This window comes from Oncorhynchus nerka, linkage group LG28, assembly GCF_034236695.1.
Source record: "Oncorhynchus nerka isolate Pitt River linkage group LG28, Oner_Uvic_2.0, whole genome shotgun sequence".
Taxonomy (NCBI): Eukaryota; Metazoa; Chordata; class Actinopteri; order Salmoniformes; family Salmonidae; genus Oncorhynchus; species Oncorhynchus nerka.
The window spans coordinates 74,934,136-74,960,133 of record NC_088423.1 but is presented as its reverse complement, the minus strand read 5'-3'; the positions used below and the strand labels follow the sequence as shown (position 1 = coordinate 74,960,133).

Sequence of the window (25,998 nt, the reverse complement as noted above, 5' to 3'; positions counted from 1 at the left end):
GAGTAGGCAACAACACATCTGCCACGCTGATTCTTAACATTGGGGCCCCTCAGGGGTGTGTACTCAGTCCCCTCCTGTATTCCCTGTTCACCCACGACTGCGTGGCCAAACACGACTCCATCACCATCATTAAGTTTGCTGATGACACAACAGTGGTAGGCCGTTTCACCGACAACGATCAGACAGCCTATAGGGAGGAGGTCAGAGACCTAGCAGTGTGGTGCCAGACACCAACCTCCCCCTCAATGTGAGCAAGAATAAGGAGCTGATCGTGGACTACTGGAAAAGGAGGGCCGAACAGACCCCAATTCACATCGACGGGCCTGTAGTAGAGCAGGTCGAGAGTTTCAAGTTCCTTGGTGTCCACATCACCAATGAAAAATGATGGTCCAAACACATCAAGACAGTCGTGAAGAGGGCACGACAACGCCTTTTCCCCCTCAGGAGACTGACAAGATTTGACATGGGCCCCCAGATCCTCAAAAGGTTCTACAGCTGCACCATCGAGAGCATCCTGACCAGTTGCATCACCTCCTGGTATGGCAACTGCTCGGCATCTGACCATAAGGCGCTACAGAGGGTAGTGCGAACGGCCCAGTACATCACTGGGGCCAAGCTTCCTGCCATCCAGGACCTAGATAATAGGTGGTGTCAGAGGAAAGCCCATAAAATTGTCAGAGACTCCAGTCACCCAAGTTATAGACTGTTCTCTCTGCTACCGCATGGCAAGCGGTACCGGAGCCCCAAGTCTAGGACCGAGAGGCTCCTCAACAGCTTCTACCCCCAAGCCATAAGACTGCTGAACAATTCATAAAATCGCCACCGGACAATTTACATTGACCTCCCCCCTCCCTTTTTGTACACTGCTGCTACTCACTGTTTATTATCTATGCATAGTCACTTCACCCCCACCTACATGTACAGATTACCTCAACTAGCCTGTACCCCCGCACACTGACTCGGTACCGGTGCCCCCTGTATATAACCTCATTATTGTTATTCTTATTGTGTTACATTTTATTATTACTTTTTATTTTAATCTACTTGATAAATATTTTCTAAAACTATTCTTGACCTGCATTGTTTGTTAAGTGCTTGTAAGTAAGCATTTCACGGTAAAGTCTACACCTGTTGTATTCAGCGCATGTGACAAATAAAGTTTGATTTGATTTGACACACAGACACACACACACACAGATACACACAGATACACTAATAAATAGACTTGTATCTCCCTCCTTTACTCCTGTACACTCAACCCTCCCCCCCACACACACGCTCTCTCTATCTTCTCTCTATCACTCCCTAGCAGACTGTAGCAGTACCATATGGCTCAGTGTGTGTGTGTGTGTGTGTGTGTGTGTGTGTGTGTGTGTGTGTGTGTGTGTGTGTGTGTGTGTGTGTGTGTGGTTGATTTTAAAGGCATGTACAGTAAATATGACAGGGATTAGTAAACAGACCTTACCTAATCTCTTCAAACTCTACCCTCTCACACAATGCTCATAAAGACTATCAGCCGCCTCCCAACACCTCTTATTGGCTCAGACAGAAATCTCTGCCTGGTGATTTGTTATTTGTGGCTGTCTGTCTCTGTCTCTGTCTCTTTGGTCTGGCTAGGTGAGCCAAGGGTCAAACAGAGAGAGAAGGGAGACGTCTGTGTGGTTGTTTGTGGGCTGAATCAGTAGCTTTCCAATAAACCAATGTTGTTGTCATTTAAGTTTCTCAGTTGTTGTTGTGTGCGTGTGTGGGTGCCAGGTTATTGGCAGCTGACGGTCTCACACTGAGACATATCACAAACACAGAGAGACCTCGTGGGTAGCCTACACAGGCAGGTTGGAGCCAGGGTATGATAGAAAAGCATGTGAACTCTATCTGCCTAAAAACTCTTTGATGTGTGTGGCTGTTCAAGAATCTCCTCCTCCCTTTTGAATCTGTTCTGCATGTTAAATGCCTTTATTTCCACCCGATCTTCATTTAATAACTGCCCCTTAAGACTAGCAGGAAACAAATGCCCCAGAGGCACCACACACACAACCGTCCCCCCCAACCGTTATTATGCTTTCACAGGGGTACAGAGACATTTGAGGGGGTTTGGGTAGGCATAGATGGATAGAGAGGAGAGGAAATTATGGGCTGACAGGCCTAGAGGGGAAGAGGGGGCCCCAGGCAGTCCATGGGAGGGCCCCACTCTATTCTTCTCCACCTCTCTGAGTGTGTCTCCCCATAGCAGGCTCTGAAAGGCCTGCTACTTGTCCTCTAAACAAAGGGAGAGAAGGAGGGGAGGGGGGAGAGCCGTGTGCCTTTCAGAGGAGAAGGGGAGTTCAGAAAGGAGGTGAAGGAGGCATTCTATTCAGCCATGGAGGGGGGGGCACACATGCTTTCACTGTGCCTGGCAATCCCACCGTCAGTCCACACACACACACACACACACACACACACACACACACACACACCACTGCAATGTACACTGTGTGACACAAGAGCAAGGGGGAGAAGAGGAGAGAGAGGTACACAATAATTAAATTCTATAGCATTCAACTACAGCATTCAACTACAGCATTCAACTACAGGATTCAACTACAGCATTCAACTACAGGATTCAACTACAGGATTCAACTACAGGATTCAACTACAGCATTCAACTACAGGATTCAACTACAGCATTCAACTACAGGATTCAACTACAGGATTCAACTACAGGATTCAACTACAGCATTCAACTACAGGATTCAACTACAGCATTCAACTACAGGATTCAACTACAGCATTCAACTACAGCATTCAACTACAGCATTCAACTACAGGATTCAACTACAGGATTCAACTACAGCATTCAACTACAGGATTCAACTACAGCATTCAACTACAGCATTCAACTACAGCATTCAACTACAGGATTCAACTACAGCATTCAACTATAGGATTAAACTACAGGATTCAACTACAGCATTCAACTACAGGATTCAACTACAGGATTCAACTACAGCATTCAACTACAGCATTCAACTACAGGATTCAACTACAGCATTCAACTACAGGATTCAACTACAGCATTCAACTACATCATTCAATACATGGTAAACATATTATGACCATTCCTCTGTTATATAGAGAGAACTACAGTAGGTGTTAGATCATCCTCATCTCTCAGTGTGCCAGGTTTGAGGCGAAGGGTGGAGATTGGAGCAAGGCTCTCATACCTCCCTCCCTCCCCCTCTCTGTCTCTCTCTTATTTCTTCATTAGCGTGCTGCTAGCTGCGGCCGTGGAGCGAGGCCTTGTCTCCTGTGGCTGATAGATTGTAATGAATTTAACAGCAGTCAGATCCTTCAAAAGCCTCTCGTAAGCTTAAGCCCCTTTATTAAATTAAGCTAACGACGCCTAAGGCCAGGACCACTGACGAGGCGGATGGAGGGATGGAGATGGTGGAAGAGATTGGAGGAGAGGGAACGGGAGGGAAGAGATGGAGGGAGAGGAGACAGGGAGGGAGGAGAGGGCTAGAGAGGGAGGGAGGGCTAAAAAACAGGGTAGAGAAAGGTGAGGGAGGCAGGGTGAGGAGGGGAAGGGAATACCCGGTGGGCTCCCATACGGAGGGGAAGGGAATACACAGTGGGCTCCATATGGGGGGCAAGGGAATACCCAGTGGGTTCCCATACGGAGGGGAGGGAATACCCAGTGGGCTCCCATACGGAGGGGAAGGGAATACCCAGTAGGCTCCCATACGGAGGGGAAGGGAATACCCAGTGGGCTCCCATACGGAGGGGAAGGGAATGCCCAGTGGGCTCCCATACGGAGGGGAAGGGAATACCCAGTGGGCTCCCATACGGAGGGGAAGGGAATACCCAGTGGGCTCCCATACGGAGGGGAAGGGAATACCCAGTAGGCTCCCATACGGAGGGGAAGGGAATACCCAGTGGGCTCCATATGGAGGGGAAGGGAATACCCAGTAGGCTCCCATACGGAGGGGAAGGGAATAACCAGTGGGCTCCATATGGAGGGGAAGGGAATACCCAGTGGGCTCCCATACGGAGGGGAAGGGAATACCCAGTGGGCTCCCATACGGAGGGGAAGGGAATATCCAGTGGGCTCCCATACGGAGGGGAAGGGAATACCCAGTGGGCTCCCATACGGAGGGGAAGGGAATACCCTGTAGGCTCCCATACGGAGGGGAAGGGAATACCCAGTGGGCTCCCATACGGAGGGGAAGGGAATACCCAGTGGGCTCCCATACTAAGGGGAAGGGAATACCCAGTGGGCTCCCATACGGAGGGGAAGGGAATACCCAGTGGGCTCCCATACGGAGGGGAAGGGAATACCCAGTGGGCTCCCATACGGAGGGGAAGGGAATACCCAGTGGGCTCCCATACGGAGGGGAAGGGAATACCCAGTGGGCTCCCATACGGAGGGGAAGGAATACCCAGTAGGCTCCCATACGGAGGGGAAGGGAATACCCAGTGGGCTCCCATACAGAGGGGAAAGGAATACCCAGTAGGCTCCCATACGGAGGGGAAGGGAATACCCAGTGGGCTCCCATACGGAGGGAAAGGGAATACCCAGTGGGCTCCCATACGGAGGGGAAGGGAATACCCAGTGGGCTCCCATACGGAGGGGAAGGGAATACCCAGTAGGCTCCCATACGGAGGGGAAGGGAATACCCAGTGGGCTCCCATACGGAGGGGAAGGGAATACCCAGTAGGCTCCCATACGGAGGGGAAGGGAATACCCAGTAGGCTCCCATACGGAGGGGAAGGGAATACCCAGTGGGCTCCATATGGAGGGGAAGGGAATACCCAGTAGGCTCCCATACGGAGGGGAAGGGAATAACCAGTGGGCTCCATATGGAGGGGAAGGGAATACCCAGTGGGCTCCCATACGGAGGGGAAGGGAATACCCAGTGGGCTCCCATACGGAGGGGAAGGGAATACCCAGTGGGCTCCCATACGGAGGGGAAGGGAATACCCAGTGGGCTCCCATACGGAGGGGAAGGAATACCCAGTGGGCTCCCATACGGAGGGGAAGGAATACCCAGTAGGCTCCCATACGGAGGGGAAGGGAATACCCAGTAGGCTCCCATACGGAGGGGAAGGGAATACCCAGTGGGTTCCCATACGGAGGGGAAGGGAATACCCAGTGGGCTCCCATACGGAGGGGAAGGGAATACCCAGTGGGCTCCCATACGGAGGGGAAGGGAATACCCAGTAGGCTCCCATACGGAGGGGAAGGGAATACCCAGTGGGCTCCCATACGGAGGGGAAGGGAATACCCAGTAGGCTCCCATACGGAGGGGAAGGGAATACCCAGTGGGCTCCCATACGGAGGGGAAGGGAATACCCAGTGGGCTCCATATGGAGGGGAAGGGAATACCCAGTAGGCTCCCATACGGAGGGGAAGGGAATAACCAGTGGGCTCCATATAGAGGGGAAGGGAATACCCAGTGGGCTCCCATACGGAGGGGAAGGGAATACCCAGTGGGCTCCCATACGGAGGGGAAGGGAATACCCAGTGGGCTCCCATACGGAGGGGAAGGGAATACCCAGTGGGCTCCCATACGGAGGGGAAGGGAATACCCAGTGGGCTCCCATACGGAGGGGAAGGGAATACCCAGTAGGCTCCCATACGGAGGGGAAGGGAATACCCAGTGGGCTCCCATACGGAGGGGAAGGGAATACCCAGTGGGCTCCCATACTAAGGGGAAGGGAATACCCAGTGGGCTCCCATACGGAGGGGAAGGGAATACCCAGTGGGCTCCCATACGGAGGGGAAGGGAATACCCAGTGGGCTCCCATACGGAGGGGAAGGGAATACCCAGTGGGCTCCCATACGGAGGGGAAGGGAATACCCAGTGGGCTCCCATACGGAGGGGAAGGGAATACCCAGTGGGCTCCCATACTAAGGGGAAGGGAATACCCAGTAGGCTCCCATACGGAGGGGAAGGGAATACCCAGTAGGCTCCCATACTGAGGGGAAGGGAATACCCAGTGGGCTCCCATACGGAGGGGAAGGGAATACCCAGTGGGCTCCCATACGGAGGGGAAGGGAATACCCAGTGGGCTCCCATACTTGTAGTGCACCTGCAGCTGCCTGGTTGAGAGGGAATAGTAATGAGGCCCTAGCAAAGCCTCACTGTGGGGATAACTCAATGCAAATGTGTGTTTTGAAAAGTATCTGCGCTAGAAACCATCCAGTAAAACATGAATGTTTAACCACACTGCTGAATGCAGGCCTTTCAAAGCTGTGTTTACACTTTCCCAGCTTCTATGTAAATGACTTTGTGTGCTTGAAGCCAAGCCTTTGACATTGTGATGTTTATGGTTGTAGTGTGATGACAGGGGTGTGTTTTATTTTTTTCTGTTTGTATGTGCATGTGCATGCATGTGTGTGACTTTGTGTGCCTGTGTGTGTGTGCCTGCTTGTGTTTGTGCGAGAGTGCATGCTTGCGTATGTGTGCACATGTCTCTGCGTGTGTGTGTGTATGTCTGTGTGTGTGTGTGTATCTGTGTGCGTGTGCATGTCTGTGTGTGTGTGCGTATGCATGTCTGTGTGTGCGCGAGAGAGCATGCTTGCGTATGTGCGCATGTCTGTGTTTGTGTGTGTGTCTGTAGAGCTGTCCTGGGGGCAGTATGCATGTCTGTGTTTGTGTGTGTGTCTGTAGAGCTGTCCTGGGGGCAGTATGCATGTCTGTGTTTGTGTGTGTGTCTGTAGAGCTGTCCTGGGGGCAGTATGCATGTCTGTGTTTGTGTGTGTGTCTGTAGAGCTGTCCTGGGGGCAGTATGCATGTCTGTGTTTGTGTGTGTGTCTGTAGAGCTGTCCTGGGGGCAGTATGCATGTCTGTGTTTGTGTGTGTGTCTGTAGAGCTGTCCTGGGGGCAGTATGCATGTCTGTGTTTGTGTGTGTGTCTGTAGAGCTGTCCTGGGGGCAGTATGCATGCAGACAGCAGGCAGATGAGAGGTTGGGTCCCAGAACTGCATCATCAGTCAGGATCGTGTAGTCTCCTCTACCTGCTCTCTCTCTCTCCCTCTTTCTCTCTCTCTCTCCCTCTCTCTCTTTCTCTTTTCTCTTCCGGGTCACTCAGAGGAGAGAGCTAAGCTTTCAGATAGATGGGGGGAGTGAGTGAGTGAGTGAGTGAGTGAGTGAGTGAGTGAGTGAGTGAGTGAGTGAGAGAGATATGGTAGTCAGGCAGAAATAAAGAAATGCAGAGCAGTTAAAGTCCCATTAGAGCATCTGATAGAGGTTATCTGCAGTTTACCATCCTGATAGGAACTAAACCTCTCTCTCTCTCTCCCTCCCCATTTCTTTCAATGAAATTCAAAGGGCTTTATTGGCTTGGGAAACATATGTTAACATTGACAAAGCAAGTGAAATAGATAATAAACAAAAGTGAAATAAACAATCAAAAATAAACAGTAAATATTACACTCACAGACGTTTTAAAGGAATAGAGACATTTTGAATGTCATATTATGTATATATATATATATAGTGTTGTAGCGATGTGCAAATAGTTAAAGTACAAAAGGGATAATAAATAAACATAAATATGGGTTGTATTTACAATGGTGTTTCTTCTTCGCTGTTTGACCTTTTCTCTCTCTGCCTCTCCCTCTCTCATCCCCACTCCCAGTCCTCCCTTCAGTAATCTATTTGAATATGAATGATATCTAGCTCAGTGCCCACTAGTCAACTACTCGTTATTGTTTTGTTTACAACACAGTTATTGGTCGTTTTTTGTTATTTGTAATTGTCTGCTTGTTTTTTCTATTTATTTTTCGTTTTTTAAACAGCTTTAGAAGCTATGAAGAGGATATACTCAATGTGCAGGGACAACATTTCATGTAGCCTAATCATTTCAAATGTGTGAGCGAAGGCCTGACTTGGCAGGCAACACTTGGAAGTCTATGAGTTTTTACAATCAGAGTCCCATGCTTCTCCAACACTGGCTTATTGAGTGATCTACAATCAAGCCATTGATAAGTACACGGATGGGAGAGGGAGACAGTTCACGGTTAGTTCAGTGAGATAGACAGCTGCCTGGTATGTGGGAGCTGTGCTCTTGGTAGGTGTCTGCCCCCTTGTGGACGTTCAGTGAAATTGACATTTTCATAGCTTGCAGATTTGATGTCAATTCGATCGTCCATGCATTCAATAGCTCATGAACACGTAAATAAACATATGTTATATTTTTGGCCTACCTAAATCGGCTATTTCATGATCATTTTAGAAATTAAACTAGATTTGAATTGTGTTATGTTTAAAAGTAGACTAGTGTCATCAAACGATTAATGGAATTTAAAATGATAAATGCATGTATTCAGCCTATAAATTATAAATAGGCCTGCCTACCTACTTGCGAATTGATCTCATTCAACCCTGTGACACTAAGCAGCCTCGTCTGCCCCTCCTGCCTTATAACATGTGTAATGACACAACAAAGCCGCTACAGTACATGAACTCCATTCCTGTCATGTGTGGAATGTGAAGCATCGGCCCTCTATTCTTTTCAGTGGCCGGGGGACAATGTGGGGTCAGCGCTCCGACGGCGTGACATGGGAGCAGGTGCTTGTCCCCATATCTGTCTGTTTGTCTGTCCCCCACTAGAGAAGAAGCCCCACCTCCCTCCTTTCTCCCTCCCTCCCCTCCGGGCTCTGCTCTGCTCAGCAGCGGGCTGGCTCCCTCCGTGTGCCTCGCAAGCGACGGAGCTTCCTGCGTGACAACAAAAGTAGCCTACTGTCGACAGCGCGGAGCGCGGCGATGGATTTGCGCTTTTACCACTAGTGGGGATTATAATAAAATATTGGATTATACTCTCCTTTTGCGGTGAGTTTTTGTCGGTATTCGTTTGGTAAGCAGCGTTTTTAGAGTAAATGAGTGAACAGTGGAGAGGTTTGTTGAGGAAGTTGATGACTATCTCGAGGAAACGATTGTCGTGAATTGAAGCTCGATGCTGGCTTGCAGTTCTTGCGTTGCGGCGTGTTAACGCATCAACGGCTTTGTTTTATGATGCTGTTTTGTGATATTGTCCAGTGTGTCGGTGCGTAAAGCATTTGTCTTTATGACAAATGAAAACCGAAACTGGATTTGAACAATGTTACCTATTTTATTACTGATATGTAGGCCTAGGCTATTGTTGAGTTACATCTAGGCTACGTTTAACAGTGTCCAAAGGATGACTTTTCGATACATTGTCCCCGGGGGTTGTCGCCTTGAGTGTAGAGTTGATAAACCAAGCTTTCCTGGTGTGGTTGTCATGCCTTCATCGGCAAAAAAAATAATTGTGAACGAGGCACGGTTAAAGACATCGAAACCTTGGTAGAAATGGAGAAGTCTGCTTTGTGACATGTTGTTTTATTGCCTTCCATAGCTAAGTTATGTAGGCTTTTGGAAATAATAGCTTCTTCCATCATAACATTGAACTTACAATGTTTAGCTATATGAAGGCCTATTTATCTTCATGTTGTCGGTTATATATAAATCATGGAATAAATGGAAACGTGTGTATTACTATTTTTCAGTTTATGACTCTGCTATTACATTTCTGGGCTAGTTATTTTGAAACGTCACGGGTTGTATGCCTGTGGGATCTTTGTAGCTTATATTAGCCGGTTTTGTCTAGAAGGGATACAGTTTGTTGTTAAAGGGTTGGATAATTTTCGCAGCAGGTTAGGATAATTAATGTAGCAGGTTAGGATGAGTAGGTTAAGGTTAGGAAAAGTGTTAGGGTTAGCTAAAATGCCACCCAAAACTTTTGACGTCAATTTGAAAAAAGCTGTATCCCATCTAGACATGATCATGTTATCTCCATTGTCCCCACCGGTCGTATAAAATGGCGATGGTGTGACTCTGGTAAACGTGTGTTGGTCGTAGACGTAGGGTGTCACAAGAGGACTTATATTGAAGATGACTGTCCGTGACCGAGCGTGTGTGTACACAGACGCCAGGTGGAGTGGGTCAATAACTTCCCACGCTCCGGGTGCGCCAACCAGCGATCCCCTTGTTACCGGGAGGCGCGCGTAGCCTCAGCTTCTAAAGTAGGCATAAACACACACACACACACTACACGGAAAAGGCGTCGGGCCAGTGTGCAGACTCGCACGGTGCTGTGTACTGAGGTTATCAGTAGCCAGAAGAAGCGGGTTATTTGTTTACCCGCGGTTGATAACGCTCAATGACCTCAGAATAATCCGCCATGTTGCTGCTCTCCTCTGTCACTGCAGGCTGCTGATTGGAGCTTGACGTATGGAAATTATAACGCAAAGTGTTACATTGTATTTATTGGACCAAGTCAAGTACAACGTGGAGCTGCCTGCAGATGTATTGCTCAGTGTTAGAAAACTAAAACGGATTCAAACCAAAACAACCTAAAACACAAGCTCTATTGTTGCAACATAGTTCCTCTACCTCCTGTACTGTCATTGTACTTTATGACTGTTCTGACAGTGTGCTCTACCTACAGTAGGCAGCTGGTGTGTCTGTGGCCCCAGTCCTCCCGGTGACAGTGTGCTCTACCTACAGTAGGCAGCTGGTGTGTCTGTGGCCCCAGTCCTCCCGGTGACAGTGTGCTCTACCTACAGTAGGCAGCTGGTGTGTCTGTGGCCCCAGTCCTCCCGGTGACAGTGTGCTCTACCTACAGTAGGCAGCTGGTGTGTCTGTGGCCCCAGTCCTCCCGGTGACAGTGTGCTCTACCTACAGTAGGCAGCTGGTGTGTCTGTGGCCCCAGTCTTCCCGGTGACAGTTTGTCAGTGGTAAAAGCCATATGTCCCTGTTTAGACAGTGATTAGAGCCTACAAGGTGCTGTGTGTGTCTGTGTGTTTACACAGTGTGCCTAGATCTAAGGTGACCAGTTTGCATTTCCTTATCTCCGATAGCTTTCAATGACAGAGACTGTAAAGTTTGCATGGGTTTACATATGTGTCTATTGGAGAGATGCAGGGAGGTGGCTGGCCTCACATTGGACTATTAGAACTACAGTATGTCCCAGGGTTTCTCTGAAACTACAATGCACAGCATTTGAACACACAGTGAGGTGAGCGAAGTGTGTGTAGGCACATGTGTATGTTCACTGAGTTCTCTGTGTGTGACTGTGTGTATGTTCACTGAGCTCTCTGTGTGTGACTGTGTGTATGTTCACTGAGTTCTCTGTGTGTGACTGTGTGTATGTTCACTGAGCTCTCTGTGTGTGACTGTGTGTATGTTCACTGAGCTCTCTGTGTGTGACTGTGTGCATGTTCACTGAGCTCTCTGTGTGTGACTGTGTGTATGTTCACTGAGTTCTCTGTGTGTGACTGTGTGTATGTTCACTGAGCTCTCTGTGTGTGACTGTGTGTATGTTCACTGAGCTCTGTGTGTGACTGTGTGTGACTGTGTGTATGTTCACTGAGCTCTCTGTGTGTGACTGTGTGTATGTTCACTGAGCTCTCTATGTGTGACTGTGTGTATGTTCACTGAGCTCTCTGTGTGTGACTGTGTGTATGTTCACTGAGCTCTCTGTGTGTGACTGTGTGTATGTTCACTGAGCTCTCTGTGTGTGACTGTGTGTATGTTCACTGAGCTCTCTGTGTGTGACTGTGTATGTTCACTGAGCTCTCTATGTGTGACTGTGTGTATGTTCACTGAGCTCTCTGTGTGTGACTGTGTGTATGTTCACTGAGCTCTCTGTGTGTGACTGTGTGTATGTTCACTGAGCTCTCTGTGTGTGACTGTGTGTATGTTCACTGAGCTCTCTGTGTGTGACTGTGTGTATGTTCACTGAGCTCTCTGTGTGTGACTGTGTGTATGTTCACTGAGCTCTCTGTGTGTGACTGTGTGTATGTTCACTGAGCTCTCTGTGTGTGACTGTGTGTATGTTCACTGAGCTCTCTGTGTGTGACTGTGTGTATGTTCACTGAGTTCTCTGTGTGTGACTGTGTGTATGTTCACTGAGCTCTCTGTGCTTGTTGGGGTTGTGTGGTCTGTCTTTGCGATGGAAGAGAAACCACTGGAGGATGCTTGGGTAATGAGGGTTTTCCCTGGCCAAGCTCTCTCTCCCTGTCTCCCTCTTGCTCACTCTATCGCTCTCTCTCTTTCTCTCTCTCTGTCTGTCTCTCTCTCTCATGGAGCTGTTAGTCTAGGGTTAGTCTGGAGGATTGTGTGGTGATGGGGTAATGTGGGATCTGGTTGACAGGCTTTCACTCCAGGCGCCGAGGAGGGGTGTGTGTGTAGGCCTGTCTTTTAACTATGCCTGTTTTCCCCCTTCCACACACTCCCTCATGGAGTAAAAACAGCAGGATGAAACAGAGGTGTAAAACAGGGAAGGATAAACAGGAAACAGGAAGAGTAGAGGCAGCTTTACAAACATGTCATAAACCACCTGTTTGACGAGGAGTCAGAGGGAGACAGACGCACCCTAGGGGTCCGTTACCCCCTTACACCTACTGCCGTTCGCTCACCCCTCCCCCAGCTAATCTAACACTCAGAGAGGAATGGCGTGTCAGGTTGAAAGTAAAGAGTCAGGTAGAGGAACATAGTGGTTTGACACCCCTGCTGTAGGCCCTGAGGTGTGTGTGACATCCGTCAGTTGTGTGTGTCTGCTCACGGTGTGTGTGATGGAACAGGCCCAACCTGATCTGTGAGGTAATTACTCTGCGACTGTTTAGTGACACACATCGTCACACACACACCATGTCCCTGTGTCACACTCTGCTCAGGGGTTTAATGTTACTTCATCTCCACTGCGGGGCGATGTCCCGTGTGTGTAGGTTTAGTCCTGCTTTCCAGGATGGATAAGGAGCCGCCTTCATTTGCCAACCTAGTGACACATGACACACATACACACTTTCTCATACATACACACACCATCAATCCTCTTTTGCCCACAGACACACACACAAAGCAGACCTCTCTGTAAATCCCTTGGTGGAATGGCGAGTGTGTTGTTGGCACATATGTAAACAATTCAGCTTGATACAATGACCCCCCACACACACACACAATTCTCCCAGCAGGCACCAGATGTTATCACCAGTCACTTGATCTGTCCCAGCATGCCCCTGGAAAAGGACACCTGACCTCTGGCTGATCCTCACCAACAGAAACGTTTGCGTGTACATTTGTTTGGTGTTATTGTTTGTCATTAGTTTGTTTTGCAATTTAATACCGTTTAGTATTATTTGTGGTTTATATTGTAGTGCACACTGCTTTGGCAACATTGGACTCGTCATGCCAATGAAACTAAATTGAATTGAATTAATGTGAGGTAATAAAATGTCTCAGTCTTCTAGTCTCCTGGAGCACTAGACTGAGGGGTGTTCCTTTCCCTGATCTGAGACTGAGCAGAGAGCTGGTCTTTCACTAGAGAAGAGCACACAGGAACAAGACTGAGGGGTGAAAGACTGAGCAGGAGCTGGTCTTTCACTAGAGAAGAGCACACAGGAACAACGTGAAAGACTTTCCTTTCCCTGATCTGAGACTGAGCAGAGAGCTGGTCTTTCACTAGAGAAGAGCACACAGGAACAACGTGAAAGACTGAGGGGTGTTCCTTTCCCTGATCTGAGACTGAGCAGAGAGCTGGTCTTTCACTAGAGAAGAGCACACAGGAACAACGTGAAAGACTGAGGGGTGTTCCTTTCCCTGATCTGAGACTGAGCAGAGAGCTGGTCTTTCACTAGAGAAGAGCACACAGGAACAACGTGAAAGACTGAGGGGTGTTCCTTTCCCTGATCTGAGACTGAGCAGAGAGCTGGTCTTTCACTAGAGAAGAGCAGGAACACAGGAACAACAGAGAGCTGGTCTTTCACTAGAGAAGAAAGACTGAGGGGTGTTCCTTTCCCTGATCTGAGACTGAGCAGACAGCTGGTCTTTCACTAGAGAAGAGCACACAGGAACAACGCGAAAGGAAGAGTCATTTCTCAGGTTTAACATTAGCTAACCCAGTAGCGAAGCAATAACTGAAGACCACAGAGTTGTGTGTTTAGCTGTGTGTGTGTTGTTAGCTAGTGTAGCTACAGTCCCCAGGTCTGATAATCACTGGCCAAACAAACTCTGCACAGGCACACGGGAGGCACAGCTAACACACACACGCACACACACACACACACACACACACACACACACACACATGCACACACACACACACACACACACACACACTGGCTAAGCCAAACTCACACATGTAGCCAAACACACACCGTGCCTGGTCACTTCAAAAGAGAACTCTGAGAAACACTGTAGAGTTGACAAAGCAGAGTGACGTCCTTCATTCACTCTGTGTCAATGTTTTTATGTGGTGTGTGTGGTGTATGTGGGGTGTGTGGTGTGTGTGGTGTATGTGGGTCAATTTGCAATGTAATCAAATTCCAGAGAAAAGTCCTCCTCCTCCTATTTTCCCCTCACTGTCTCCCTTCTCCTTCTCTTCCTGTGTTCTATTGCTTTCTCTTACTTCTTCTCCCCGTCTATCTTGATCTCTCTCTCTCTCTTCCTTCATTCTTCTCTCCCCCTCTCTCTAGTCATGTGTTAGCCTGTCACATGTCTCCTCAGGGAGAGAAAGACTGTCATTATAAACATACTGGAAGTGCCACTGGCATCTGCTACATCAGCTGAGTGTCATAGGGTGTTTGTGTTGTGTGTGTGTGTGTGTGTGTGTGTGTGTGTGTTTCCTTGTTTACTTGTGAAGAGGATATTATCAGTGGAGGAGAAATGCCTTACATGCATCTACCTCTGTCTAGTCTAGTCTGCAGCCCCTGTCCTCAACGGCCTCACTAAACCCCTAGAGGCAGATTACTCCAGTCTTGTCTAATGACACTGATATCAGGTCAGTGTGTGTGTTTTTCTTCTCATGGATAAGTTAGGATAGGTTAGTATTTGTGTAGAGTAAGCTGATCCTAGATCTGCTATAAATTCGACCCAGAGTGAGTTAAGGGACGGAGCTCCACTCTGCCCTATTTACTCTGAGTAGACTCTCCTACCCATCAGCCTTTGCTCTCATCACTAATGGCGAGAGAAAGTGTGACCATGGCGACGGGTTCTCCTCTCCGACTCGCCCGGAGGGACAACACCAGCAGCCATCCATCATCCACACAAGGGCAAAACACACACACACACACACACACACACACACACACACAGAGAGTAGACCCCGACCCTTCCCCCAATAGCAGAGGGTGGTCGTTGCAGTAAGTAGCCAGGCTGTGAGGCTGTAAGTGTGTGTGTGTGTGTGTGTGACTCCTTGTGGAGTCACCATGGATCCCTGTCCCTGGCAGAGCACAGGGAGAGATAATTAGCCAACCATAACCCTACACACTTCATCAGAGCGACAAAGAGAGACAGAGAGAGAAAGGAGGGGTTGAGCGAAGGGGAGAGGGAGGTGACGAGTGGAGGAGATTAGTAGGGGGAGAGAGAGGCAGTCTGGGAAAAGAGATGACCAGCAGAGACAACAAGAACAACAGTAGTGTACATCGTGGTGTATGGTTCAGTGTGAGTAAGGATGTAGTGTGGGGTATGACTGTGGTTGAGGAGAGATGTCATTGCTGGAGGTAGACTGAAGAGGCTGGCAGGCGCAGTTACCATGATAAGCTCCACAGCTGGCTGGGCCTTGTGATGTGTCTTTGCCTTTGTCTATGTCTTAGTGTGTGTCAGTGTTTGTGTCTGTTTTGGTGTATTTGGGTATGCTGTTTGTCTTTCTCTGTGATTCTGCCTTTGGTGTTTGTATTTGTGCGTCTACGTGTGTGTGTGTGTCTTTTTGTGTCTCTTGAGTGTGTGTGTTAGTGTGTGTCAGTTGGAGCCTCCATGATGGGAGCAGGTGCATGCTCTACAACTCCAGGCCCGGAGCCCAGTAGCTCTCAGCTCTGGGCTGCCTGCTATCAGGCTTACAGCTGGGCTGGGTCTGGCTCCACCACCAGGGGAGCAGTGGGCCATCTACCCCACATTAGCCACAGCATCTCAGACGCCAGCCAAGGCCCTGGGTCTGGCTCCACCACCAGGGGAGCAGTGGGCCATCTACCCCACATTAGCCACAGCATCTCAGACGCCAGCAAAGGCCCTGGGTCTGGCTCCACCACCAGGGGAGCAGTGGGCCATCTACCCCACATTAGCCACAGCATCTCAGACGCCAGCCAAGGCCCTGGGTCTGGCTCCACCACCAGGGGAGCAGTGGGCCATCTACCCCACATTAGCCACAGCATCTCAGACGCCAGCCAAGGCCCTGGGTCTGGCTCCACCACCAGGGGGCAGTGGGCCATCTACCCCACATTAGCCACAGCATCTCAGACGCCAGCCAAGGCCCTGGGTCTGGCTCCACAGGGGAGCAGTGGGCCATCTACCCCACATTAGCCACAGCATCTCCACCAGGGGAGCAGTGGGCCATCTACCCCACATTAGCCACAGCATCTCAGACGCCAGCCAAGGCCCTGGGTCTGCTCCAGAGACAAAGACACACACGCAGACAGAGTGGTGGAGTCGAGCGATAAGTCACAGTGTGTGAGTGAAGGGTATGTGTGTAATTGGGTTTCTCTCTGTGTGTGTGAGTGAGTGAGTGTGTGTGAGTGAGTGTATGTGTGTGTGTGTGTGGTTACCAAGCTGATGTGTCATACGCCCACACGGCTGTTTCAGAGAATACTGACACATATACACTGTGTCAGAATACTGTATGTATGTGTCAGAATACTTTGTGTCAGAATACTGTATGTATGTGTCAGAATACTGTATGTATGTGTCAGAATACTTTGTGTATGTCTCAGAATACTTTATGTCAGAATACTGTATGTATGTGTCAGAATACTTTGTGTCAGAATACTGTATGTATGTGTCAGAATACTTTGTGTATGTGTCAGAATATTGTATGTATGTGTCAGAATACTTTGTGTAGATGTCAGAATACTTTGTGTCAGAATACTGTATGGATGTGTCAGAATACTTTGTGTATGTGTCAGAATACTTTGTGTATGTGTCAGAATATTGTATGTATGTGTCAAAATACTTTGTGTATGTGTCAGAATACTTTGTGTATGTGTCATAATACTTTGTGTATGTTGTCAGAATACTCTATGTATGTGTCAGAATACTTTGTGAATGTGTCAGAATACTTTGTGTATGTGTCAGAATACTTTGTGTCAGAATACTGTATGTATGTGTCAGAATACTTTGTGTATGTGTCAGAATACTTTGTGTATGTGTCAGAATACTGTGTGTATGTGTCAGAATACTTTGTGTATGTGTCAGAATACTTTGTGTCAGAATACTTTGTGTGTCAGAATACTTTGTGTATGTGTCAGAATACTTTGTGTCAGAATACTTTTTTGTATGTGTCAGAATACTTTGTGTATGGGTCAGAATACTTTGTGTGGGTCAGAATACTTTGTGTATGTGTCAGAATACTTTATGTATGTGTCAGAATACTTTGTGTATGTGTCAGAATACTTTATGTATGTGTCAGAATACTTTATGTATGTGTCAGAATACTTTGTGTATGCGTGACAATACTTTGTGTATGTGTCAGAATACTTTGTCAGAATACTTTGTGTATGCATCACAATACTTTGTGTATGTGTCTGAATACTTTGTGTATGCGTCACAATACTTTTGTGTATGTGTCAGAATACTTTGTGTATACGTCACAATACTTTGTGTATGTGTCATTCTACAACCTAAGGAGAACCTCTGTTTAATTAACAGGGGCTGAGAGAGGATGGGGGAAAGAGGGGAGGAAAAGAGGAAGGGAACATGGAGGAGAGGAACAGACAGAGAGCTCGTAGATATACCCTGGAGACAGTTTCACACTAGGCGGTATGTGTGTGTGTTTGGGAGAGAGAGAGATCCTTTCTAAGCAGAACCTCGTCCCTGTCATTGCTGTGCTTTCATGCCGAGCCAGGCAAGTACACATGGAGAGAAGAGAAGGAGGAGAGAGGGAGAAATACAGAGAGAGAGAGTGGAGGACAGGAAGTAGGGGTGGTGAATAATAAAACACACACAGAACACTGGGCTGATAGTCCAGACTGGTAGACCAGACTCCCACTGGGCTGATAGTCCAGACTGGTAGACCAGACTCCCACTGGGCTGATAGACCAGACTCCCACTGGGCTGATAGACCAGACTGGTAGACCAGACTCCCACTGGGCTGATAGACCAGACTGGTAGACCAGACTCCCACTGGGCTGATAGACCAGACTGGTAGACCAGACTCCCACTGGGCTGATAGTCCAGGCTGGTAGACCAGACTCCCACTGGGCTGATAGACCAGACTGGTAGACCAGACCCCCACTGGGCTGATAGACCAGAATGGTAGACCAGACTCCCACTGGGCTGATAGTCCAGACTGGTAGACCAGACTCCCACTGGGCTGGTAGACCAAACTCCCACTGGGCTGATAGACCAGAATGGTAGACCAGACTCCCACTGGGCTGATAGTCCAGACTGGTAGACCAGACCCCCACTGGGCTGATAGACCAGACTGGTAGACCAGACCCCCACAAAAAGACTGCTCTCCTCTAATGCAGGAGCACCACTTTCACAAAGAGCGGTGTGGTGCATATGTGTGTGTGTGTGTGTCTGTGCAGGGTCAGGGGGAGCTGTACTCTCATGCTGTCTGATGTAACTCTATAATGGAAGTGAATGGAGGCCTGCAGGGTAATGATAGAGTACAGGTATACTGACAGACACTAGAATACTCTACTGTCTAACTACTGTACCCTCTCTCTCAATTCAGTTTCAATTTAAGGGGCTTTATTGGCATGGCAAACATATGTTTACATTGCCAAAGCAAATGAAATAGATAATAAACAAAAGTGAAATAAACTATATAAAATTAACAGTAAACATTACACTCACAAAAAAAATATGGGTTGTATTTATAATGGTGTTTGTTCTTCACTGGTTGACCTTTTCTTGTGACAACAAGTCACAATCAGTGCTGTTTTGATGGCACACTGTGGTATTAGAGCCAAAAGATATGGTAGTTTATCAAAATTGGATTTGTTTTGGAAGTCTTTGTGGGTCTGTGTAATCTGAGGGAAATATGTGTCTCTAATATGGTCATACATTTGGCAGGAGGTTAGGAAGTGCAGCTCAGTTTCCACCTCATTTTGTTGGCAGTGTGCACATAGCCTATTTTCTGTTGAGAGCCATGTCTGCCTACGGCGGCCTTTCTCAATAGCAAGGCTATACTCACTGAGTCTGTACATAGTCAAAGCTTTCCTTAAGTTTGGGTCAGGCACAGTGGTCAGGTATTCTGCCACTGTACTCTCTTTTTAGGGCCAAATAGCATTGATGTTTTTGTTAATTCAGTAATGATATTTTTGTTTTCTCATGATTTGGTTGGGTCTCTCTCCATCTCTAATAGTCTAGCTCAGCAGCCTTATAGATGGTATCTCATATTCTTGATGATGTAGATGTGGCTGTGTAATAGAGAGAGTGTGAGCACACACACACACACAGAGACCTGGGGCTAGATCTCCTCTCAGAAGTCAAACTGACCTGGAACTACCAGAGTATGTTTATCCTGGTGTATCTGAAAGTGTGTGTGTGTGTTAGAGGTCGACCGATTATGATTTTCCATGCCGATACCAATACCAATTATTGGAGGACCAAAAATAGCCGATACCGATTAATCTGACGATTTTTAATGATAATTACAACAATACTGAAAAACATTTCTATTTTAACTTAATATAATACATAAATAAAATATATTTAGCCTCAAATAAATAATGAAACATGTTCAATTTGGTTTAAAAACATGGTGTTGGAGAAGAAAGTAAAAGTGCAATATGTGCCATGTTAAAACGCGTCGACTATTTCTCTCTATACCATTTGTATTTCATATACCTTTGACTATTGGATGTTCTAATAGACACTTTAGTATTGCCAGCCTAATCTCAGGAGTTGATAGGCTTGAAGTCATAAACAGCGCTGTGATCAAGCATTGCTAAGAGCTGCTGGCAAAACGCAGTAAAGTTTGAATGAATGCTTACGAGCCTGCTGCTGCCTACCACCGCTCAGTCAGACTGCTCTATCAAATATCAAATCATAGACTTAATTATAATATAATAAACACATAAATACGAGCCTTTGGTCATTAATATGGTCAAATCCGGAGACTATCATTTCGAAAACAAAATGTTTATTCTTTCAGTGAAATACGGAACCGTTCCGTATTTTATCGAACGGGTGGCATCCCTAAGTCTAAATATTCCTGTTACATTGCACAACCTTCAATGTTATGTCATAATTATGTAAAATTCTGGCAAATTAGTTTGCAACGATCCAGGCGGCCCAAACTGTTTCATATACCCTGACTCCGTGTGCAATGAACGCAAGAGAAGTGACACAATTTCCCTAGTTTAATAATGCCTGCTAACATGAATTTCTTTTAACTAAAAAATATACTTCTGTGTATTGATTTTAAGAAAGGCATTGATGTTTATGGTTAGGTACATTCGTGCAACGATTGTGCTTTTTAAAAAAATCATCCCCCGTTTGGCAAGGTAGGCTGTGATTCAATGATCAATTAACAGGCATCGCATTGATTATATGTAATGCAGGACAAGCTAGTTAAACTAGTAATATCCTCAACCATGTGTAGTTAACTAGTGATTGTGAAGATCGATTGTTTTTTATAAGATAAGTTTAATGCTAGCTAGCAACTTACCTTGGCTCCTTGCTGGACTCGTGTAACCGGTGGTCAGCCTGCCACACAGTTTCCTCGTGGAATGCAATGTTATCGGCCATAATCGGCATCCAAAAATGATGAGTACCGATTGTTATGAAAACTTGGCCATGCCGATTAATCGGTCAACCTCTAGTGTGTATGTGTGTTTGTGTTCATGTGTGGGGTTTTAAACATGTTTACATTTGTGTGTCCATTTCAGTCATACAGGTTCACCCCTGGAGTTTCCCAGGGGTGTTAGTGTTCTCTTCAACCCCAGTAAGGTGCCCTGTCCTGGGGCAAATTCCTACAGCTGCCATTCCTCTGCCTGGAGCTCTGGGTCTTTGTAGAGGACCAGGATCCTTGTTTAAAGAGGCCATAGCAGCAGGGATCATGGCTGATGAGAGGCCCTTGTTAGTGGGGTTAACTGAACTACAGTAGCTGCTAGCATGTAGTTCTTAATGCTAGTCTGTTTCACCAGTACTCCTCTGTGCTAATGTACTAAACTAATAATCGGATATTGGTTTGGGAAAGAGAGGAGAGATGTTATACTCATGGCTAGATTAGCCAGGACTATACTGGACTGAGTTGGGTTAATGTTAGGCTGTTCTGATCCTAGATGTGTGCTTTACCTCCAGTGAGAAGGGTTGGGCTGAGCCTAGCAGCTGGATCTGCTAGACGAACAGACAGACAGACGGCTGCTTGTCTGTCAGAAAGTATCTCCATTGGTTGTTTTAACTAGCTGATAGTCAAATCCCTTCCTGGTTAAAGATGAACGGCCCTCTAGAGCTGCCTGACTGTTATCTCTGCACTGGCCAGGGCACACAGGAGCCAAGAGGATTTACTCTGTCTGTGCGCGTGCGTGTGTAATCTGCATTCCATGCAGCAAGAGGGCAGAACAGGGTGTGTGTGTTGTTGATTTTTCAGTGTGTCTGTGCAATTGTTTGTTAGTGATCGGCTTTTCTCACAGCAGGACGATACAACAGTCTGTTTACTGTTGTATCGTCGGCAGGTAGCCTAGTGGTTAGAGCGTTGGACTAGTAACCGAAAGGTTGCTAGATCAAATCCCCGAGCTGACAAGGTTCAAATCTGGCATTCTGCCCCTGAACAAGGCAGTTAACCCACTGTTCCTAGGCCGTCATTGTAAATAAGAATGTGTTCTTAGCTTACTTGCCTAGTTAAATAAAGGTACAAAAAAGAAACTGTCAGTTAGCCATTGTGTGTGTGGTATTCATTGGATTTCCTTCTGAAAGCTTTGTTATGTTTTTCCCCAGGGCAGGGAAGCCTAGAAAGGGTTATTAAGTGCCCTGGGTGACGTTTAACTGAGCCCTTCAATCCCTTGTACTGTGGAACTGGAGTAAAGTTACTGAGAACAGAGAGATTTAACCCCTACTGAACTGCTGACCCAGTGTCATATTATTGACAAGTGTTTTGACCATAGAAATTGAATTAATAGAACATGCGTCCCCATTCAAGTCAGTGATAGCATAGTGGGTGGCCATTGCGAGTGAGTCCATATGAGCCATGCAGGAAGTCAAACCAGGAAGTGTACCCATCAATCTAGGCTGTGATTTGTTGTATCTTCTCAACTGACATTACAAAAAAGACATTCCATTGCATGAGCCACATTACTTAAACATAATTTGAATGAACATTCTACATTACCATGGAAATGATTGCCTCACAATACCAGGCAGCATATGAGTTTACCACTAAAATTCCAGGGTTAGAGGTTCCAAGCCCGTTCTATTAATTATATTTCTATAGTATTGACACCACGGGGGCGGCAGGGTAGCCTAGTGGTTAGAGCGCTGGACTTGTAACCGGAAGGTTGCAAGTTCAAACCTCGAGCTGACAAGGTACAAATCTGTCGTTCTGCCCCTGAACAGGCAGTTAACCCACTGTTCCTAGGCCGTCATTCAAAATAAGAATTTGTTCTTAACTGACTTGCCTAGTTAAATAAAGGTAAAATAAAAATAAATAAATAAACTAACAAATAGCCCAATGATGATTCAATAACGATGTATTGAATTGTTCTTCCTCCTAAATGGCTCCATATGTGTTCTGTTCTGTCAAGCTGAAGTCAGTGGTCTGCCTCTGGTCTGCCTCTGGTCTGCCTCTGGTCACACTGCTGTTGAAGAGCTGGGGACTCCCTCTCCATGTCTCTATGATGCACCTCCATCTGCTGGCCAAAGACAGTATAACAGCCAGGAAGAACATCCTTCTCTCCCAGCCTTCTGAGAACCACTAGGCCTGTTGCAATGTGTGGCGTGTGGTGATGACACATGTCTGGTGTTTAAGGAGAAGTCGAACTCACTACCATTGAAAACACTGTCCTCATGACTCATGATGTGTCTTGTGTTTACTGTGGATGATCTAGATGGTTTATGTCAGTGAAGAGTAGGTCTACATTGTCTGGAGTATTTCACCGAACTCAGCAGTAGGCCTTTTTTTACCGTTGGCATTGAACTGTTCAGACAGGTACATTTAGAATGTGTAGTATTGGGGTGGTTGGTTGTGTGTCTCCTGGTTATCTTATCATTATGACATCTGTGTTGTGTCCTGTAATCCGCTTCATAAGGATTGTCTGGGTTAATCCTATTTGTGTGTGTGTGTGTGTGTGTGGCCCTACTGCTGTGCCTCTCTCAGCAGGGTGCTGTGCTGAAGGCTGATGGGAAAATGACCCTCACCCAATCCCCCCTGATTCTTTCTCTCTCTCTTCCTCTGTCCTTTCCTCTCTGGGCTACACTCTCTCCATTTCAGGCACAGGAACACTGACATCCATTGATCCACACCCTCACAAACTGGGGGCTATCTATCTGTCACACACACACACACACGGGCACAGTCTCCTAACTTCACAGTCCTCACACCAACACGACTGCATTGATTTTCCACCCAACCTGTTCAGACTTTACCACCTCCCCAGAAACCTCTCTTCATCCACTACGGTGTCACTGCGTGTCAGACACTCTCTCACTACTTTAGTCTGTTACCTACATGGGGTAACTAGACGTTTCCTCTGTGATCAGATACATGGCGAGGTTGTGTCTTCATCCTCCTCTACATAAGGCTGAGACCACACAGTTTCATGGAATCATACTTCAAAGTCTTCCACATCCTGACAGTGGATGTCATTTTATATTTAGACCAGGCAAACCACGTCAGATCAGTGGCTGTGATATTAAGGTACCAATTACAGTTGGGTAATATGATCCTAGATCTGTGGTTAGGGGAAAAGTCTACTTCAAGCAGGCAGGGATAGATGCGGTAAAGAGGTCAATCGAATTCTACCAAAACAATGGAATTTCCATGGAAATGAATGGTGGAAAGGGCCTTGGGGGAAAGTCCTGAATCTCCTCATTGCCCCCCAGAAAAATGATCCTACATTTAGGCTGTTGTTTATATGTGTATTTCACACAATGTTGAGGTAAAAATCGAAGTATAATTATTGTATAGATGTCAACTTCAATACATGTTCATGTCATCATCACCAATCAACTGCATTACAGTTAAAAAATAACTTTGACTACCACCACTGATTTCTCTATGCTACCAGCTTATATGAATGGGAGTTGACCCCTTCTACGTCTATGCTGATGGCCTATAGAATGGTGTAATACTGCCACCTGCCACCAGAGAGCGATAACACAGAGACACAGGGCTACATTAGTGCTGTTCTCTCATCATCACAGAACACAGTGTGTGGTTGGGGAGTGTGGTTGTTCACACATAGCTTCTAGTGAAAAACCACATAATCGGCACAAGAGCTTGTCACTTCTCTAAAATCATTTAGAGGTTATGGGTGAGGCTAGAGAGAGGGGGGAAGGTGCTCTGTGTTTTCTCAGAAGAGACAGATCGTGAGTTTTAGTGGCCCTTTGCACAATACTGGCCACCATGTTGCTTTTCTCATGACTAATCTCGCTCTCTTTCTGTCTTTCTCCCTCTCTTTTTCTCTTTGTCTTTCTAGTTCTATCTTTCTCTCTCTTGTTCTCTATTTCTCACTCTTGTTCTCTCTCTTGTTCTCTATTTCTCACTCTTGTTCTCTCTGCCTCTCTTTTTCTCTCTCTCTCCCCTCCCTTCTCATTTGGAGAAAGGTAGCGAGCGTCCGAAAGAGGAAATGACTAAAGAATCGACTCATTCACACCCCAGCAATGACAGCCAGAGGAGGGAGGGATGGAGAGATGGAAACCAACAGCTTTAACCCTTAACTGTCCAGCCCAGTCTAACCACAATTACACTCAGTCTTTTGGGTTGTTATGATAGATAGATAGATAGATAGATAGATAGATAGATAGATAGATAGATAGATAGATAGATAGATTAGATAGATAGATAGATAGATAGATAGATAGATAGATAGATAGATAGATAGATAGATAGATAGATAGATAGATAGATAGATAGACAGACAGATAGATTAGATAGATAGATAGATAGATAGATAGATAGATAGATAGATAGATAGATAGACAGATAGATTAGATAGATAGATAGATAGATAGATAGATAGATAGATAGATAGATACTATAGATAGAGAGATAGATAGATAGATAGATAGATAGATAGATAGATAGATAGATAGATAGATAGATACTATAGATAGATAGATACTATAGATAGAGAGATAGATAGATACTATAGATAGATAGATAGATAGATAGATAGATAGCCGGTATATAACAAGATGTTCTTACCAGAGAGACTCTTATATTTAAAACGAGCAATATCAGAGTCTCTGGCGTTGTATTGGTGGACAACTAATATAAGTACATATCTAATCATTCAAAGGTTGTTCTTTATTTTTACTATTTTCTTCATTGTAGAATAATAGTGAAGACATCAACACTATGAAATAGCATGTATGGAATCATGTACGAACCAAAAAAGTGTTTAGCAAATGTCCTGTGTTATTTCATAGTTTTGACATTTTCACTATTATTCTACAATGTAAAAAATTGTAAAAAATAAAGTTAGAGATGTCCACCAATACAACGCCAGAGACTGATGAGTTTTAAATTTAAGAGTCTCTCTGGTAAGAACACCTTGTTATATACCGGATCTATCTATCTATCTATCTATCTATCTATGATAACAACCCAAACCAAGTTGAGATAATATGACCCTTTTTCTCTGCAGATAGCCAGTCTAACTGATGGAAAGGCTCCCCCTCCAGATGAGTACGAGGAGGGAGTTTAAATACAATTATCACCATCTGTAGCTTATTCTTTAGATGGCAGGTGTCACTATCAGATATTTGGAGGTCGGAGCTAGGAATGGGTATATTTAGCTTTATCTTTGTGTAAACCTTTAAGGCCGTAGTCTGACCAGTACCGATCCAAGAGAGGACTGAAGTTTTTGGTGTAACCACTGAGTTGTCCACTTTGACAC

General features: G+C 46.3%; 1 protein-coding gene across 1 annotated transcript in view; it reads left to right on the top strand.

The window, feature by feature from the left end:
- Positions 1-25,998, top strand: part of LOC115125463 (genetic suppressor element 1-like) — a 539,601-nt gene that overhangs the window by 414,238 nt on the left and 99,365 nt on the right.